Raw genomic sequence first — 21,690 nt, 5'->3', positions numbered from 1 at the left:
ATGGACATCACCAGCATATTGTCTCCCTACTTATCTAACTTATATGCAGAATTCATCATGAGAAATGCTGGACTGGATGAATCCTAAACCAGAATTAAGATTGCCGGAAGAAATATCAACAGCCTCAGATATGCTGATGACACAACTTTGATGGCAGAAAGTGAGGAGGAATTAAAGAACCTTTTAATGAGGGTGAAATAGGAGAGTGCAAAATATGGTCTGAAGCTCAACATCAAAAAACTAAGATCATGGCCACTGGTCCCATCACCTCCTGGCAAATAGAAGGGGAAGAAACAGAAGCAGTGAGAGATTTTACTTTCTTGGGTTCCATGATCACTGCAGATGGTGACAGCAGTCATGAAATTAAAAGACGCCTGCTTCTTGGGAGAAAAGCAATGACAAACCTAGACAGCATCTTAAAAAGCAGAGACATCACCTTGCCGACAAAGGTCCGTATAAAGCTATGGTTTTCCCAGTAGTGATGTATGGAAGTGAGAGCTGGACCATAAAGAAGGCTGATCACTGAAGAATTGATGCTTTTGAATTATGGTGCTGGAGGAGACTCTTGAGAGTCCCATGGACTGCAAGAAGATAAAACCTATCCATTCTTAAGGAAATCAGTCCTGAGTGCTCACTGGACAGACAGATCCTGAAGCTGAGGCTCTAATATTTTGGCCACCTCATGAGAAGTGAAGACTCCCTGGAAAAGACCATGATGTTGGGAAAGATTGAGGGCACTAGGAGAAGGGGATTACAGAGGACGAGATGGTTGGACAGTGTTCTCTAAGCTACCAACATGAGTCTGACCAAACTGCGGGAGGCAGTGGAAGACAGGAGTGCCTGGAGTGCTCTGGTCCATGGGGTCACAAAGAGTCGGACATGACTAAATGAGTAAACAACAACAACAAGACCTGCTCCAGACTTTGGTGAACTCGGACACATAAATCACAGATTAGATTCCCTACAGTCTTCAAGATTTCCATGCCACCATAGTCTAGGGCTGCCATATTTCAAAAAGTAAAAACCAGGACACCCTGAAAATTGTTGAGCTTTGACAATTTGGAACACCTATTTGATCAGAGACCACAGCGGGGCAAAAATAATAATGTGTGGAGGCAACCAAGGATGGTTCTGCTGTATCACCTTCAATGGTCTTTAAATTAAAATAACCTGTGCAGAGAGTAGCTGTAAAGGAATGGACCTGTTGTGCCATTTTATGTTCTTTGTTATAAAATAGCTGTTTTCTTCCTCTTCCTTTTCAAAGGCTGCTCTAATGAGAAAGGTTAAATATTCACAGAAGGGTCTTGAGTTCAATTTGGTAGTTAAAAGTGGGGAGCGGAAGAAACCTAACAAATCAGGGGAACTGGAAACTAATACAGGACTCTGCTCCCCTTTTTATTGCCCATGACATTGGGAGGCAAAGTTAAAAGGATGTATTTGGGAGGAAGGTTAAAGAGTTCGAGAGAGAAAGAGCTGCAATGCTGTAAAGGGGGTGGGGAGTGTTAAGAGAGAGTGCTTGGAGCCAGTAGGAGCCGGTAGCGTGTAAGTGGGGTGGCATTGTTTTCCTGGGTTCCCAACACCGAACACTGGAGGAGAAAGATGCCAGGAAAGAAGTCTGCCAACGGAGCTAGACGTTGATCTCTGGCTGCATTCAAACAGCACTAATGTTTTATTTTAGCTTCTGTCTGTCTGATTCTTGTCTAATAAAAGGTAAAGGGACCCCTGACCATTAGGTCCAGTCGCGGACGACTCTTAGGTTGCGGCGTTCATCTCGCTTTACTGGCCGAGGGAGCTGGTGTACAGCTTCCGGGGTCATGTGGCCAGCATGACTAAGCCACTTCTGGCGAACCAGAGTGTCTAATACACACACACACATATTTGAAAAAGACCCTTCTCCCCCACATTAGCCAAATTCCCTGCTGCACTTGGTGGATGCACGCAGAGACAGACCTCTAAGGTCCATGTGAGAAGAGGTGATGGTTCAGGCTATCAGGCTATAAAGCTGTTTAGAGCTTTATAGGTCAAAACCAGGACTCTGAAACAAAGCCAGTGCATTTTGGAATGCAATTCAGATTAAACTCCTTCCCAGATGTTGAGAGTTTCCTCTAGCTGGATGTTCTTTTTTACATGTCTCTCTACTCCTAAAATAGCTTGAAAGCTGGCTTGAGTTGAACTTTGGGTCTATTATTAGGTACAACTACCAATATGATGGTGTTATCCCTACCTACAGGCAGGAATAAGAGACAGAAAAGGCAGAGTTGCCAGTAACCTGGACCTCCTGAGCTAGTTATTGCTCCTTACTGACACATCACCTGCTTACAAAGAAGTAGCAGAAGAAGAAAGAAAATTCATTATGCCTTTAAACCACCATTTCATTTTATAGCATCTCTCACTTGCCTCTGGTTGGGAAATGTAGCATGTCAGAATTCCTTTTTACGACTTCTGCCTAAAAGCAAATATGTTCTGCTGTCTCCTTTCAGAAGTGGAGATTGTATTTTCAACTTTCTTTCTCCCTTGGGGAAAACACTCGCTCCAAATTTGCAGAGCAGCCAGAAGGATCTCAAAATTAAGAAAGATGTTCTGACAGGTGATTGGTTCAGGACAAACTTCGGTTAAAAAAAAGAAAGAAAGAGCCAAAAGAAAGGGGCGGAAAAAGACAAAGAGTGTGGGGATATATAACAGATCAGTAGCATGTACCGTTTCTGTATATCATTTCTGTCAGGTACATCCTTTCTGGCTTGAGAAATCTTTTCTGAGTTTTTGGGCTTATAATAGACATGTAGAGCTAACCGCCTTTTATCTTGCCTCTGTCATATTGATCTATCAGTGAATCTATAATAGAAGATGGGAGACTGAAACCGTAAAAAGTAATAACCATTGAGATGGATAACTGGAGCAAAAATGTAGTTTCAACAGGACACTTAGTGCAAAGAACTCTAGATTCATGTCGGGGGGCATAAGCACCCCCTTCAAAGGCTGACTGTTAAAAACACCTAGCGCACAGATGACCTGCCTTCAGACTATGATATGTTTCTATATTGATTTTTCAGAGTTTTCAAAACAACAGGAAATAGCCAAGTGAAAGTTTCTGTGCCAAGCACTAAAAGTAATTTACCTCCTCCTTCTGATTCCAGCTTTGTATTTTTGTTTTATGGTTCAAAGTGCAAGTGCTTTTTTTTTTTAAAAAAAATTCATTTCTGACACAGGCAAAGGCAGGCAGGGAGCTGTAGAACCAAAGAGGCAGTGGAAACGAAACGAGCTGCTGCATGTCAAAAACAGAGGAAGGGGGGAAAAGGTAACACATTACAGTTCTGTGGCAAGTCATTACAAACAAAAGGCTGTAGCTTAAAAACAAGGACCTTTGACATTCTCTGAGATTAAATAGCACAGATCTCAGAGAAACCCGACAAAATGCACTTTGCTTAAAAAAAAAAAAAACTAAGATAGGAACACTGTGGAATATGGTGGTGCTAGTGAACCTGTTTACTCAACCATTTTGGCTTTGGGGAATAAGGACTATATTACAATATTACCGGTATGACACAGAGGAAAAATAACAGCAATCTGTCCCTGCCTTTATAGAGCTAGCATACCCTCTGACTTTTCTCTAATGAAAATAGGGACATCCTATTCCATCATCATCATCATCATCATCATCATCATCATCATCATCATCATGTATTACTGGGTTGCCCCAGCCACTCTGGGCAGCTTCCAACATATAAAAAAGCATAATAAAACATTACGCATTAAAAAGCTTCATTATACATGGCTGCCTTCAGATGTCTTCTAAAGGTCGCATAGTTACTTATCTCCTTGTCATAACTCCATATTCTCCAACATTTCTCTGATGAAAATAGGGACATTCTGGGATCAAATTAGAAACCAGGAGGGCTTTAGTATATCTGGGACTGTCCCTGGAAAATAGGGACACTTGAAGGGTCTGAGCTAGCATGTCAGAGAGACCTAGTTAAAGAATGAGATGTGTTTTTTCTAAAACAACAACAACAACAACAACAATGTTGAAGTGGTATATAAATGTTATGAATAAAATACAATTAAAATATGTTAATATTTTAGAATAAAATACAATTAAAATATGTTAATATTTTTGAATAAAATACAATTAAAATATGTTAATATTTTTGAAGGAAGCAATGAGTTTGGTTCCTACTCTTTCCCAATTTATACTCTCTTAGCCTATTGAATCCTTCATCCACCAATATGGACTAACACTATAATATCATTCAATATTAAATGAGCCAAAATGTATTTGAAAACATTTTTCTGACAAATTTTTGAAAACTTTGTTTTTGGAGCTTGTCTTGAAATAATGGAGAAGTTCAACCTTCCCCTGGACAATATTCAGCAAAAATGCCACCCTCGTAGCAATTTCACCACCCATTTTCACTCAGCCCTAGATATTTTCATCAGGAGAGTCCCCATAGATAAATATAATTTCTAATTCTCCATCACATTCAACAGAATTGTTCTTTGCACAAAAAAACTGATCAGATTTTAAGGCTGCTTCACCAACTGCTTTTAATAAACGGTATCATTGCTGGAACCCTACAGGGGGATTCATAACTTTGCCCTGTGATAAATATGAGGTCTGTAAGCAGCCCAATCGATCTCTCCACCGATGCTTCGTCAGAGATCATACACTGGTTCAACCTCCAGCCATTTCGAGGGTAAGCCTCAGATCCACAGGATGCACCGCACAGTGCCAATTGAAAAGGATTTGTCATCATTCAAGTTGTTTTTTGATGTTACTGCGTGCATTAGCATAAAAACTCCAAGCTGGAAAAATAGCTGCCCTTGCAATTAGTTGATATTTTTCAACATCTCAGGCACACGAGCCTTTTTAACAACCAATGACTGGCAGTGCTGACTTCTTGACAGCAATGTCGGGCAGAGAAACTTCAGCAGACTGACCTTTATAAGATTGTTCACAATATCTTTCATCAGTGCCGGGATTCCTCTGAAATGACTGCTGTGTTCAGAGAAAATACTTGCCCGTCAAATCAACATGTGAGCTGGGAGAATTGCCCAACCCAAACTGTTGCATACTGGTCTGGTTCCCGTGTAATGCTAAATAATCGGTGGCTTATTAAACCATGGTTTGAGGGCACAAACCCTTGCCAGTGGCTTAACAATGATCTATTTACTGTCAAGAAATTATGATTTGAAAGCATGGTTTGTTGTTGGCTTATGAGCCCTGGTCTTTTTTAGCTATGGCTTAGTATGATGTACAATTGTACCATCATTTCTTAAACATACTGTATTGGCCTGAATTTAAGCCACACTTTTTTTCAAATTCTGATCATAAAAAATTACAGTGCAGTTTATATTTGCGGCAAAGCGGCACGGCTCCCTCCCCCCAGGAAGCAGCCCAGAAGCGCGGCGTAACAGCACCCATCCCATCCACAGCTCCCAAGCCTCCCCCAAGCCACCAATTTTTAAAGGCGTGGCTTATTTGCGGGTGCGGCTTATATTCGGGCCAATATGGTAGTATGTGTGATGACCACCACCCCATAAACTCACTAAGGTAAGCTATAAAGGCATGAGGCAACAGCACCTAGAAAAGACAACAAACTCTGGAGAAATGAGCCGTGATTTGTTTGATCATCTGTGTTTAACAAACCATGGCTTAGCATTATTTTTCACAGTGCCCTGTGAGAGGGTGGTGTGTGTGTATATACATATACATATACAGTGAATCAGAATAGAGATACTTTTTATTAACTAGGTTCCACAGTTAGCCTTACTGCTAGGAAACCAAGAGAGTTAGTTGCTCTGTTGGTTTTTCTAATCCTTCAGAATCAAACAGCGTCAAAAACTGGAAATATTTTTTAAAAAATGAAATAGGAGCAATAAAAAAAGAAAGAATATAAATTAGAGGTTTGCAAAATTAGAGGTAAATCTGCAGGCAGAGCTGTGAAGGTTTTTACTTTTTGTACGCAGCCAATTTCAGTTTTACCACTTCTGAAAGTAATAAGTTCCAATGAATGTTTTGCAACCAAACTTTACTTCAGAATAATTTGCTTGAGATATTATCTCCATATCCAACTTTAGAAGAAGGGCTCTTGTAGGAAGTAACCCTTTCTCAGCATCATAAACAAGGACTATGATAAGGAATATTATTTAGACTGGTTAGTTATATGCTGTTTTGTCACAAATATTTACACAAGCACGCGAACAGATATTACCGTCCATGCCAAAAATGTAGTATGTTTTGTTTGTATGGTAAGTTGGTCTACAGAACCACATATTTTGATATAATATATTGAATTGTATTTTAAAAAGAATTTATATAGTTACATACAGCCTTTCATGTTGTGTGTGTTGTTTAAAAATGTAGTATGTGCAGAAAGAAACTTCTGTGTTTGTGTGCTTGCTGAATGAGGAATCCGGAGTGAAAAGAACTGCTATATGCACAGTTTATACCCCAATCCAGCTGCTGGAAACTTTACCCAGATCAGAAAAAACAGCAATAAATGGTTTGGGTGGGGCAAGAGGCTGGATATCCACTCCCGTCCCATCGCTGCTACATCCATGCATTGCTAAGTCAAGCCAAAGAAGATTAATAAACAGAAAAACCGTTTAATGAATGCAGAGAAAACAGATTAAAAAATAAAATGGGAAGAAATCTCAAGGGAATCTGTTGGCTGTAATTATGCCCCATCAGTGTATATTCCATCATCGGTGGTATTGTTAAGAGTTTTGGAATGATAGAAGCCTTGTACCTCATTAATGCAGAACCCATCACAAGACCTTGGTAAGTTTTAAAACATTAGCTCTGCTCACTCATGTGACCCCTCTCAAAATGGATTGACAGCTGGTGTCGAGAACGCTTATAGTTAAATATCCTTCTGACAGGCCTCATACAGCTGGTCAGTTACATGTGCAAACAAGTGAAAATGCTGCTGTTTGGGCCTGGGGAACAGGCACTTCAAAATAATCAGCCAAAAGGCCAGAGCCCCCATTGCAGACCACATTTGTGTGCTTGGAAAACAGCAGGCTCTTAAGACTAGCCAGAACTGATGGGCATCGTGTAAGGCGTGTGTGGGATTCACTAGTCGCCTTTTCTGGCCGAGATCTTTGTTTTGTTGTGTGTGTGTTTTTCTGTCAAATTGTACAGCTAAGGTGGCAAAGGAGGTTATTAGGCGTAGTAGCAAATTTAAAGTTTTATTAGCAGTAAACTGCAAAAGCTAATGGTGATGCCGTCTCTCCATAAAATCATTGTCACAGTTCATTCTGAACTCCTTATTTCAAGCTTAATAATAGGAAACTCAATGGAGAAGATATTACACGGCCCATATCACTCATGAGTGCCTCAGGCCTGAGTAACTTGTTATTTTGCTCATGAGTGAAATAAAATGCAGATTATACTGCCTGATATCAGGGGCATTGTTTTAATTGAGGGCGTATGCACGGTGGTTGGGGGTGGGAGTGGGTGTTCTGAATAGGTTTCATTTTCCTTAGTGCTCTGAGAATGATCGTTGTGTTTATAGCTGTAACATGCCAAATCGCCTTCCTATTGTTTTTGAGATTTTTCTCTCACACACAAAACACACAACCCAACTTTTACTTGGAAGCAAGTCCAAATGAACTCAAGGGAATTTACTTGCGCATAATCACATGCAGGCTTGAGCTGAATCTTTCCTACTTTTTCTTTTGTAGGTTCTTGGGTAGGGAAGGGGTTGTGGTGCTCATTAACTTGGGCTGGATCTACACTGACCTGTTTAACATTATTTCCCCCTTTTAGAACTATTTGTTGTTGTTGTTTAGTCGTTTAGTCGTGTCCGACTCTTCGTGACCCCATGGACCATAGCACGCCAGGCACTCCTCTCTTCCACTGCCTCCTGCAGTTTGGTCAAACTCATGTTGGTAGCTTCGAGAACACTGTCCAACCATCTCGTCCTCTGCCGTCCCCTTCTCCTAGTGCCCTCAATCTTTCCCAGCATCAGGGTCTTTAGAACTATATGTCATTCTAAAATGTCACAGGGCATGCTTGTTAATTAAAATGTTTTTTACTTTGTTTCCCCACTCCCACCCCGTCAAATGTAAGCAATACCTGGCCACACCACTTTCCAAAATACTGTTTCTTTCTTTGGTGGTCACTGGTTGCTCTGCTCCCCCTCTGCTGTCACATTTTAATTATTCCTCCCTCCCTCCCATTGGAGGGGGGTTCAGAGTTGGAATGCAGTAAAAGAAAAAAAGGTAAAATGCTACATACGGACATATGAGCAGTGTTTCACCAATATAGCATAAAATGATTAAAAATTAAGAGGTTTATATGTATTATTATTAACTTGTCAACACACACACACACACACACGAGTGCTTTTTTTCTGGGGGTACGCCGGGGTACGCATACCCCTAAACATTTTGTGAATCTTTGTACTTTTGTCCATTTACTCTATTTATTTTTCCTGATTTGAACTAAGGAATGGTGATTTTCTTGAGTGAAAATGAGAGTACCCCTAAACATTTTTAAAGGAAAAAAGCACTGTATATAGATAGATGGTAAATAGATAGATGATACATAGATAGATAGATAGATGGTAGATAGATAGATGATAGATAGATAGATAGATAGATAGATGATAGATAGATAGATAGATAGATAGATAGATAGATAGATAGATAGATATGATAGAGATCTCAATAAAAAGACAAGGTAATAATGCATTATGAATGTAAAAAAGTAGAGCTTCATATCTCCATCTATGTTACCAAAACCATTCCTTAATTCTTCCTTGATGTTTAAAAAAACATAAGTGCAGCCCATGTAAAGTGTAAAGTGTAGCCCATGTAAAGCTCAGCACAGGGATGCAAACAATGGAACAGCACTTCTTCCTTACAGGGCCAGTCCTATTGTTAGGCAAAGTGAGGCAACTGCATCAGACAGCTGCTTTTTGATGCCATTAAAAGGGAGTGAATTGCTAATTATACAATTTTTTGATTACTGCATTTTTCCTCACAGGAAGATGCACTTGATGGGGTTTTCTGTTCTGCCAAAATAACTCTGCTTTGCTAAGTGGGACCCTGGACATCTGCCCTCCATAGTCCTGTCCTGTTTGTACAAAGCAGCTTATACACTTTAAAAATGAGTTGAAAGGAAACCAACAAAACCATATCGTAAAAATGGGGAAACCACAGCAGGAATTAAAACAGGAAAATAAACTATGTCAAAATTCCACATGAAAGACCTAGCAAAGTAAAAAGATCTTCACCTTGTGCCAAAAGGATGATAGAATCAGTGCCTGGTAAGCTTCCCATTCCATAACAATTGGGTCATAACAGAGAATGCAGTTTTTTTCAGTTCTGAAAGCAGAAAAAATGAGCCAGTTTCAACATTTCAAGACTGGTGAGAAAGGTCTCTTATCCCTGATAAGTTATATTTTGCATTAGTCAATGTTCCCAAGTAGTCTACAAGGGCAGCCTTATGTAGAACACATTGTGGTAGTCTAGAAGGAGGCCTTATCAGAGCATGGCTAACTATGGTGAGGATATTCATCTTCCAGATAGACGGAAACTTGTTCACCAGCTAAACGTTGCTTACCAGAGAAATCTGGTGGTTGTGTGTTTTGTTGCGTGAATTTGTGTAAAGTGTTCGCCTGGCTACACGTACCGGTATCACCTTTTGAACTAGCAGACCTGGACAACAGCCTGAGAAGACCCTGAAGGTGAGATACATAATACATTCACGTGAAATTTGAGCAATATAAGACTAAAATTGCCTGCTGTAAAGTTTCTAGTTCAGGGTCCCCAAACTAAGGCCCGGGGGCCGGGTGCGGCCCAATCACCTTCTAAATCCGGCCCGCAAACAGTCCGGGAATCAGCGTGTTTTTACATGAGTAGAATGTGTTCTTTTATTTAAAATGCATCTCTGGGTTATTTGTGGGGCCTGCCTGGTCTTTTCACATGAGTAAAATGTGTTCTTTTATTTAAAACGTATCTCTGGGTTATTTGTGGGGCATAGGAATTCATTCATATATTTTTTTCAAAATATAGTCCAGCCCCCACAAGGTCTGAGGAACAGTGGACCGGCCCCCTGCTGAAAACGTTTGCTGACCCCTGTTCTAATTGATATCAATTCAAAGTGTTGGTGCTGACCTTTAAAGCCCCAAATGGGCTCGGCCCTATATACCTGAAGGAACATATCCAGTGCATTGTTCAGTCCAGACACTGAGGTCCAGCTCTGATGGTCTCCTGGTGGTTGTTGCAAGAAGTGAAGTTACAGGGAACAAGGCAGAGGGCCTTCTTGGCAATGGAGCCCACCCTGTGGAATTCCCTCCCACCCATCAGATGTCAAATAGATAAACAACTACACAACTTTCTGAACATCTGAAGGCAGCCCTGTATCAAGGAGTTTTTAATGTTTGATGTCTCACTGTGTGTTTATATCATGCTGGAAGCTGCCCATGGTGGCTGGAACAACTGAGTCGGATGGGCTGGGTATAAGTAATAAATGATTAGTTTCTAGTATTAGTATGATATCTTATTTTCCCAGTAGTGATGTATAGAAGTGAGAGCTGGAGCATAAAGAAGGCTGATCACTGAAAAATTGATGCTTTTGAATTTTGGTGCTGGAGGAGACTCCTGAAAGTCCCATGGACTGCAAGAAGATAAAACCTATCCATTCTAAAGGAAATCAGCCCTGAGTGCTCACTGGAAGGACAGATCCTGAAGCTGAGGCTCCAATACTTTGGCCACCTCATGAGAAGAGAAGACTCCCTGGAAAAGACCATGATGTTGGGAAAGATGGAGGGCACAAGGAGAAGGGGACAACAGAGGACGAGATGGTTGGACAGTGTTCTCGAAGCTACTAACATGAGTTTCACCAAAGTGCGGGAGGCAGTGGAAGACAGGAGTGCCTGGCCTGCTCTGGTCCATGGGTTCAGGAAGAGTCAGACACGACTAAACAACAACAACAACAATGATATCTTATCTGATGGCTTTACCTGGTGCTCTCAGTCCCAAACTGTGATATGGGCATATTAATGCTGGTCTGTCTTAGAGAAAAGTCATAAACATTAATGTGTTCTCTTAAATACTGAGGAAATACTCAGGAAAAGGACTATATTGGGGTTGCCAAACCTGTGGTCCTTTGGATGTTTTGCAATTTCAACTCCTATCAAGCATGAGAAATGTTGGGGGTTATAATCGAGTAAAATCTGGGGCATGTTAGGGTAAAGGCGGAATGGAGAGTGTTTGACACACCCACCCACCCCAGATTTTACTCAATTACAACCACAAACATTTCTCGTGCTTGATGGGAGTTGGAATTGCAAAACATCTGAGTGATGGAACAGTTCTTTGTCCTACATTCAGCAGATTGGGACAGAATAGCAAAGCATGTTTCAGCCACTGAAATTTAAAGAGTTTAAAAGCCTGAGATTATTCAAAGCACTTGCCACATTCATCTTTTCAATTTGAATATCCAGGCATCTGCCCAGAAATTATTGCTTCGGCTTTTCTAGGCTGCTTTAAGTAGGGCATCTAGAACGTCCAAGATATTTTGGAAGAGGGCAAAGAACTGTCCATCACTCAGTGGGGATTTTCTACCAATGAGAAATCTGCTCAGTTATTTATATTCTTAGGAGACTAATCTCCTTTCAGTTTAAAGTACTGGTGGATAAGCTTTAGTGTAGTCAAGAGGCTTGGTCCTCCAAACAGGCTTCTAAATATAGATTCCAAAGTCATTTAAACACTTGGGCTTGGGCAACAGGCAAGCAGTTAAACACGTGCAGAAGTTCCCAAAAGATTTGCACTAATTCCCAGAAAAGTAACCTCCGCTCATATCTATCTCCTGGTTGTGCCTGAACTGTAGTATGTCAACCTTTTAAAAGGGTAACATTGCAAAGACGGATCCCTCCAAATTGTACCATTTCTCCTCATGCTGTATCCTATTTGAGAATTCTGGAATTGGAAACATGGATTCACAGAGCAGGAATCCAAGAAGATCTGTAAAGTCTTGGGTCTTTTTGAATATTTTAACAAGTGTTTGGATGTTGTTTTAATTTCAAGAAAGGAGTCAGCATTGCACGTGATTTGGCTTGGAAACCTATCTGCAATTTAGCTAACTGAAAGGAGACAATGCCAGAATGAATTATACCATGAATAACGAATAATCTCAACGTAACAGGGACACAAAATGGACAGTCTCCTTCTATGGGGTGGGAACTTTTTGAGCTTACGGGAATATGTATATGGTTTATTTAGGTTTCACAATCACAGCTTGTTAGCAGATCTCTTATGGCACACTCATATTCCCCGACACACCATTTGGGAATGACTTCTCTAATGGCTGGGATCAATAAGCACTTGTAGCAAACCACCGAGAGGAGAAAAGGAGATCGGGGAAATAGAAATTGTAACCATTTTCTCCCAATTAAAAATAATAATACATAAAAACCACCAGCATGATTTAAAAGGTTTATTATTTTGCATCCAATGTATGAAGCCAGGTAATTAAAACTGATTTATTTAACTGATACAAATATACCACAAACTTTGCAAGGAGTTCTTAAATGCTCTCCCCCCCCCTCCTTTTGTTATCTTTCCCCACGTGCTAATTAATTTCATTAACCAAAAAGCTGATTACAAAATGTTATATATGAGGATAAATTGTTGACGCTATGTGGTGACAGGCTCCTCATAAATCTAATTTCAAAAGGACATTTATTGCATGTACCATATATATATATATATATATATATATATATATATATATATATATCACTAGGGAAGGGACCATTAATAGAAGGCAACGCTTTCATCGCTGCAATTCTGTAAAAATGCTGCAAAGTAAAATACATTATTTTATGGCTTGCACTCACTGACTAATTTTACCTACTGGAGTGAATATTTTATAGCATTCCAAGAGGGAATCTGCTTAATGGCTGAGATATCTGTACCTATATTTCAGCATAGTTTACAGTGGATAAAGACATTTCTTGCCTGAGGTTATTTTTACACAGCACAAGAAACAACTTTATTTCGTTTAGGATCTCTTTAAACTCCTTGAATTGACACCACACCATATCGCTCACAGCTTTTGCTCAATTATTTTTATACAAGCAAAAACTTAACACTTCTCAACTCCCCAGAAATAATTACCTAAGCAACTGAGAGTTCTCAAGAACACAAGGTTTGGTTTGAATTATTTTGGTACATTTTTAAATGACCTTTTCATATGAAGCTTAATTTAAATATGAAGAACTGGGAGGAAGCACATTGATCTGGGGCAGGGTTTAGGAATGTAAACAAGCAAACATACAATGTTTGTTTCATTGTGCATGACATGACTCCCTTGGATTCACTTTCAGGTGTCTGAAAACTTACCAAAGTCCAACTAAAGGACGCCTGAGCCAACAGAACTTGCTATTTTTGGTGTCAACTTCCTCTTCTGTAATTATTGCTTTGAAACTGTTCTGCCTGAGTCCATAGGTATATGATATCATTCTGCAGGCTGTCATCAACTATGAGAATGATCCAGGACACATTGCTATTATTCCCCATCAACTTTGCCCTCATTGACAGTGCCACACAGCTAAATCTGCTTGGCATTATAGCAGATGAGGGGCAAAATCTCCCCGCCCCCATTTTTATGGTATCATTTACCCTCATGAAAGTGGGGGGGGGGGTTGAGCAGGGAAGGGAAACTTCCCTGATGTTTTTAGGGGGCATTGCCTTACTTAGTTTTAGCTGACAAGATGGCTGAAAAATCCCCCTTCTCTCTCTGGATTTTAAAAACAGCCTCACAGTGAGTCACAGACTCCTTGCCCCCTCTCCAGCTGTGATTCTTGGACCAGAATACAAGGCGAACAATGATACATAATGTTGTTTCTATGACATTCTCATCCAGGAAGCACAGGTGAATAGGTTGTGCTGATCGTCACGGTCAGTACAACTCCAGTCCTTCATCCATCTCCTTGATGAAAACTAACCTAAGCTTCCCCCACCTCAGGGAAATTCACCCAGCACATTGAGTTTTCACCCCTCCCCCATAAATGGCTGCCATAGCCCCTGATCCTGGAGTTGCACTGTGCACCAAAAAAGGACCAGGAAAGGACTTCTAGCTTTGGCTTAGGCTTCCTGGCTATAAGATATGGCCCTGCCACCATCCTCCGACATGGAGGATACCTCCCCCCCCCAAGAGCCCCTTCATATCCAAGCCATGCGAATGCTAAAGGATATAAAACTTATGAAAAGTGCTGTTAGATCAGGTCAAGGACGCATCTTGTACAGCAGCCTGTTCCCCCAGCAGTGCACCAGATGCCTATGGGGAAGCCTGCAAGGGGGACTCTAGTGCAAAAGCAGCCTTCTGACCATCTCAGTTGTAAGACCTACAAGACCTGCTCCCTGCCTTGTAGGCTTTTTTTCCACCTGGGCGTTGGAGGGCAGGGCCCTGACCGCCTCCGGTTACAAAAGCTATGAGTCCTGGAAGACTCTTGGGTTGGGGTATTGTTTGGGGTTTTTCTTGGGGGTGGGGTTCTTGCTGTTTTTTTGGGGGGGAATTGTATCTTTATTTTAGATCTTACCATGATTTGTGTGGAAATTATTTAATTTGGTTGAGTACTTTTTGGTGTTTCATTGGTTGTTTATGGCTACTTTTGTTATATTTGAAATTTTGTATTATTATTTTTTCAAGATGTAAGCTGCCCTGAGCATAGTTTTAGGTGTGGAAAGGTGGCATACATATAAAACTATGTATGTATGTATGTATGTATGTATGTATGTATGTATGTATGTATTATGTGATACCTAGCAGCTGGTGTTCAGGGTTCAGCTGGTGTTCAGTGGGGCTTAGTAATGAGCAGGTCTCCTGTGCCTTTTCGAAAGTTTCAGGTGGCTTTGGCTCTTTCCACTGCTCACCCAGCAGGAACCACTGGGAACTGTCCAGGGTACTGATCCCTGTCTTGACATGACCTGCCCTAACTTTATATTCTTGGACCTAAAGCATCTGCAAGAGACTTCACCTGCCCACTTCCACTGTGAGCTAGAAGTCCCAGCAGAAAAAGTCAATGGCTGGGGAAAGCGCTCTAGTTTATAGTGTCATTAATGTCTATTTGGATTGCAGAAACATGTTTTTCTGCCTGGAGTGTGTGAGAAGCAGAAATGCTGATAAGGCCTTAGTAGAGATAATGCACCAGTATGAAGAAGGTACAAGACTTGTTACTCCGTGTGACTAGCAGCAATGGGTGACCTTTGTGAGCCTCCCTGTATCATGATAAGGCTTGGGATCGTATTAACTCCTAAAACAATAGTGGCCGGGGGAGGGGGAGAAATATTCCAGGTGTTTGCACCATGACCTGTCTTTTACAAATATGGGGTGGATTTTTTGTGAGAGAAAGTGGGGCAAGAGAAAAGGACCAGAGGTGCAGCAAGCCCAAGTGGAACCCGGTGCAGAATTTTTTTTGTCACCCCCCTCCACGCAGCTCTGGCTCTGGTGAAAAGTGAAAAACATGAATTGCAAAAAAACCCAAAAAACTAGAGCTTGCAGAACAAAACCGACTTCAGATATGAAATCAGCATTGAAAGAACATATAAGAATAGTTGAAAAATCTCATGCAACATAGATTTGCTATGCCCCCTTGCTATGCCACTGAAAAGGACAAATCTGAATTCAGAAAAATTGGGGCGTCATTTGGGGTCACTCGGTGCTAGAGCTCTCTTCTTCTCCTTTGTCAAATTTCATTTTTTGCTTACCTCCATTTTTTCCAGCAGAATTTATGCTCGTTCTGAAGCCTTTGGAGCCCAGTTTCCCTTTTGCCTTGTATGTCCTTCCTTCAGCTTTCTGTGGCCATTCTCCTTTCTGTGGCTTTTCTTTTCTAATCCATTCCCTTGGGACTGTGGCTTCGGCCCATCAACAATGTGGAATGCATTTGATTTTTGTCTCTTCCTAGGAGAGATTGATATGTCACCGTTTTATTTTTCCCCAGCCTCCTCAACCACATTCATCTGGACTCCTCCACTTACCCAGTGGTATTTTAATTTTAATTGTTTGAATTAATTGTGGGATTTATCTTAATTTATTGATTGCTTGTATTATGCATATTGTCTTATTTATGTGATGTTAGCCACTCTGAGCCCGGCTTTAGCAGGGGAGGGCGGGATACAAATAAAATTTATTTATTTATTTATCATCATCATCATCATCATCATCATCTCCACTCTCGCCCCCCTCCATGGCATTCTGTTCTGCAGGTTCTGCCAACCTCCTGGGTGGATTGGAGAGAGGCACCAAGGACATCCAAGACAAGGGGGGCAAGCCTTGTTGCACTGTTGGGAGTCTTTGCTCTGGCTTCCACTCTTGCACTGGGTTAGTTCAATCTAGCCTACTATGTCACAGGTGGAAAACCTGTGGTCCTCAATTGTTTCTGGACCCAAACTCCAATCAGTCCAAGATCTATGTGGCATTTCACATGCATGCAGTTTAAGTGTCAGATTTTATCCTATTTGTGCAGCAAATACACACATTTCTCAATACAATAGTGTTTGGTATCCATTTCCACTATGCCAAAATTACAGGAGTCAGGAAACACAAAGGGAGACCCAAGGCTCTGGCAGCCTCAGACAGCCCCTGCTCTGAGGGGAGGGGGAGAGAGCTGGGGAGGAAGGGACCGGCAAACAATCAGAAGGAAGGCCCTTCCCCTCAACGCCTGAATTGAGATGAACGGCTCCCCGTAGGACCAAGGGGAGGCACTTTGGGGTTCCCAGGCTGTTGTGTTGGGCATGAAACAGAAAGCAGCCATTGCGAGGTTCTGACTCAGACTGAGCAGACATGATTTACAGAGACTTTGCACTGTAAATAATATGCACAAATAAAAGCATCTTAAAGACAAGCAGATGTGGGGAGTCGTTACTCAAGAGTAGCCACATCAACCCCTGACAATTCCATAAGCAACCAATATTTTTTTTTCTTACCCTGGTAACAACTCCAAGAAATTGGCACACAAAAACCTTTTCACAGCAAGCCACAATTCACATGATATGTGCAAAGTCCTTCACTAGATCTTTATTTTCTAACTATTCCACTGATATTAATCCCATTGATTTCAGTGGAATTGCTCCTGGCAGAAGACTCCCAGAATTAGATTGAAAGAATTACTTAGGCTAGTTGTTTGAATCAAAAGTATTATCCAGGCTAGTTGTTCATGAATAATTGCACCTGACACTGAACTGTAGCTCCTGAACGTAACAGCCACTTAATACCAAAGCAATGCCTTGTCCTTCACTCTACAAGCTGTTTATTGTGTTCCATGCCTTTGAAATATCAACAGAAGAACCGCAGGAAAGTAAGAATGCAGAAGCCTGGAGATCATCAAATTTGCATCCTCTCTGGTACAATAGCAATAATTGTTATTGGACCTTTTTGTTCTCAAAACACAGGAATTTGACATCAAATAACTGATGCAGCAAATATTCCACTCTGCATCCCCTTTTCCAAATACTTAAAGTCATTGTTGACAATAGGGACTCTTGAAACTACAGCAGATATGAACTGTACCCAATTATAAGTATAGAAATGTCAGTATAGCCCTTACCTGTAGTCTCATGCCTAGGCTATGGGTGGCTGTTTCTCAAGGACCTTCGTCTACATGCAGTACTGAGGCTTTTCTATAGCCCACAAATTCTTGCTGGAATCCTGAGATGCCAGCTTTTGTTTTATTTTTAAATAAGGCTTCTTGGCCTCGCAGATGGGAAAAATGAAATTTGAAAACAAGTCGGTAGTGTGATCTAAAGGTCAAGCAGCTAGTAGATACATTAGAAGTTCAAATTCATCATGCTTTTCAAGTCCTTCTGAGGAGTTGACTTGAAATTTTTTTTACATTTGGAAGTAAAAAATAAGTAAAACAATAACAGAGTCTGGACATTTTTAAAAGATTAGCAGTAACTGCCTGGTATTGAATGGTGTCAGGCTGAAAATTTCTCCTGGCCTTTCCCATCTTTATTTTTCTACCATTCTCCATCAATTCATGAGAAAAGAAATTGAATTTGAAATTTGGGGAGGAAGAACATTTTGGCAAAATTCCTATGGGTAGCGGTTTTTGTTGCATTTACATTACTTTCTTTTTTTATATAAATGTATTTATTTGGTTTTTCAAATTAAACATTTCCAGAGATGTATCAAACATAAATCATAAAAACAAGATTCCAAGGAATCTCCTGGACTTCCATCCTCCCCTTTGTTATTATTAACCATTTCCTCCTACAAGTGATGTTCCAATCCTACTAACAATTTCAACTGTTTACAATGGTCTTTAAGATAAATTTTTCCTATTCCTTGTTAAAATTTTGGTCTTCCTGATTTCTGGCTCTTCCTGTCATTTTAGCCATTTCAGCATAGTCCATCAGCTTCATCTGCTATTCTTCTCTGGTAGGAACTTTATCTTCTTTCCACCTCTGGGCCAATAACATCCATGCAGCCGTGGCCACATACAAAGTCTTTTTCTGCTCCCTTGGGATTTCGGCACCTGCACTTACATTACTTTCAAGCTGGCAGGTGGGTCTTCGTTAGTGCCTTTCCCTTCATTCTTCAAATCACCATCTCTCCAGTGGTCTGAAGATAGATATCATCCTCAGCTGGGCTATCTTGCACAGGAAGGTGGAGAAACTAACTACTGTGGTCCTGACATCTGTTCATATTTTAAAAGTGAAGCTTTCTTAATTTTTCATTTATAATGAGTAGGGATGTTTTGTTTTTAGAGTGGAAAGCAGGGCTTCCTTTAAAACCAGCGACTGCACCAATCTGAGGTGCTTGGTAGCCAGCTTCCTAGGACCTCCTATGCTGCAGTTAAAGCTCAGAGGAAGATGTCATGAGATAACTTATCTCATGGGGCGGTTTTAGATCAGGAAGTGCAGGCAGTAGGGGAGACTTCAGAGACTTCAGAGTGCTAGGGAAGTGTTTAATATGGGGAGGGGGACACAACCCCACATCGACTGACATTTAAAAGATATCAGTGGAAGATGCAAAAATGAATAAATATGGAGGTATAGAATCATGGAGTTGGAAGAGACCACAAGGGCCATCCAGTCCAACCCCCTGCCATGCAGGAAACACCATCAAAGCATTCCTGGCAGATGGCTGTCAAGCCTCTGCTTAAAGACCTCCAAAGAAGGAGACTCCACCACACTCCTTGGCAGCAAATTCCACTGTCGGACAGCTCTTACTGTTATACTTCTGGAAAGTATACTTACTGTTATACTTCTGGAAAGTATACTTTCCAGAAGAAAACTTTCAAGAATTTAGAGGATGGGTTTCAGCAAAGCACTCGTATTGGCTGCTCAACAAGATGTCTACTTTGCCTGCCCTAGAATTGCAGCAAAATGAAACAAGGCATCCTTTAAAACGGTCTCTGGTTCTCTTGATTGTAGTTGTGATGGCCACAAATGGATTCTCTCTCTGCTCTACTTTGATGTCCCTCAGTCTTTTTACAGAGCTCTTCTTTTGTGGATAACTTATTCATGTATCCACTATAAAGTTTATAATGACATCTGCAAACATCCACTGAAGAAAGTTCAGCTTTAAGGTCTCAAATACTTTCCCATCAAAACTATTCCTGTATGACAGATTTGCTCAATAGTATTTTCTGCATGAAAGTTCACTGAGCAATGAGTCTTCTTTTCAATCATCACTGAACCTAAAGAAACAGCCACACACACACACCCCAAACTTAATTACTCACCTTCCAAAATTATTCACAATCCCACATTTTTATTTACACACACACACTTTACTTTGCCAGTTGCCATATATATATATATATATATATATATATATATATATATATATATGTATTATAGATCAGATCTTCATTTTTAAAATGCCGAGCAGATTGTACAGCAAGAAGCCAGCACTAATTTAGGAATCAGAATCCATGGCTGGATTTTTCAAAAGCACTGAGCTCCTATTTTGTCTTATAAGAACTCAGCATGTGGGATAAATGCAGTCTAATTGCAGTTACTAAGCTACAGGCTGTCTGAGGCCAAGGGAATCATCCCATCTTTGATAATTATTTGGTCTACAATTCATCTAAAAATCAATAATATTAACCCAAGGGAATTGCCTATTCCATTGCAAAGACATGCTTATACAACAGATGTCATTGTGGGAACCAGCACTTTAATATCTAAATGCTCTGGAACCAATTACAGAAGGGTATTTCCCTAATCCTGCTTGTCCATATGACCTGCCACTTGTCCGCAAGCCTCTCCCCCTCCAGATACACAGGGCATTTGTGTAAGAAATGCCTTTTGTTCAGAGTTGGCTGTGCTTTTGTGTCCTATTTTGTAAGCGCCCCCGTCTTCTTGGTGATAGCAAACTGTTTGCTTCTATGTTCATGAAAGTTAATCTTTTAATAAACTATTCCACCTAACAGCTAAATAAATTTGTTAGCATCCTGCTTACAGAGGATCAGAAATCTGACAAGAAAGCATTTCCTTGAGTCTGTTTCGCCAAGAAAGAATAAACGTAACCTACTGTAGCATGAACAGAAACATCACAGAACACAATTTTTCAGGAAATAAATAAATAGGGCAGTCATGTATACTCCGCCAATTTGGATCTTGAATCTGAATCCCCATAGCATACCTAGAATAGTCTTGGAAATTCATAACTGATAAGTTCGTGGAAAATGTACTCAAGAGATAGAGAGGGCAGAAGACTCCAACAAACTCAGATTGCAGACTTGTGACCCAGATGGCATCTTGAGTCCATTTCAGAATCTGCAGTCCAGATTCTGATTCTTTTAGGTCACAGTCTGAGGCATAGCTGCCAAGTTATCCCTTATTTTAAGGGATTTTCCCTTATGCTGAATAGGCTTCCTCGCGAGAAAAGGGAAAACTTGGCAGCTATGGTCTGAGGGCTGCATTGCTGCTTCCAATCCTGAAAAATACATTTCTGTCTTTGACATTTGAAAGAAATAGTAATCCAGACCCCCCCCCCCCAAGAACCTGGAGCAGCTGACATGGGGGTCATTTCTACCACAAAATTGTAACACTTTAAAATCATGCCACGAGTCCCCTGGAGCAATGGGATTTGATGACGTTCTCTCACTTTCAGGGCTGCTCCCATCTAGTTGCCTATCAGGAATATACTCTCAGTATGTTCCTTTCATCTCTGCAACTCTGTGATTCTATGGTGCAGCCCCACTCACTGCTTGTGTGTTGATAGAAAATAAGAGTGTTCTTCTCAACAGAGCTAAGTTCTCAGCAAAGGTCTTTCCCATCACCTGAACCTGCTAACTGAAGATGCCCAGGGATTGAACCTGGGACCTTTTGCAGACAAAGCATGAAATCTATAGCAAAGCAACAGGCTCCCCTACCCACCGCGACACATATTTTCTGGGCTCTAGGATATGCATATTAAAGGCTCATAATACTCTCCTCAAATGCAGACTGGCTTGAGCTAGAGAGGAGATGAATTCCCTTCCTATCCTCTTCCACCCAGCTGACACCCCTTCCCAAAACTACTACTCCATCTCTAATCTATCCTTTTAGGAGAAACAGATCTGCTGATTTCTGAGACATTCTGAGACATTCAAACCAGGTAAAGTTCTTCCATCACCACTCTTTGCTTGCTTGCTCTTTCTGTAGGCCCAAATGTTAGAGGGAACCTGCAGGCCTTCTGATGCCATTGGCTGGGGAAGATGTCATGCTCCCATCTGCCCCACCCCA

This window comes from Zootoca vivipara, chromosome 7 (assembly GCF_965207765.1).
Source record: "Zootoca vivipara chromosome 7, rZooViv2.hap1.1, whole genome shotgun sequence".
Taxonomy (NCBI): Eukaryota; Metazoa; Chordata; class Lepidosauria; order Squamata; family Lacertidae; genus Zootoca; species Zootoca vivipara.
This window is presented reverse-complemented; position numbering follows the sequence as displayed.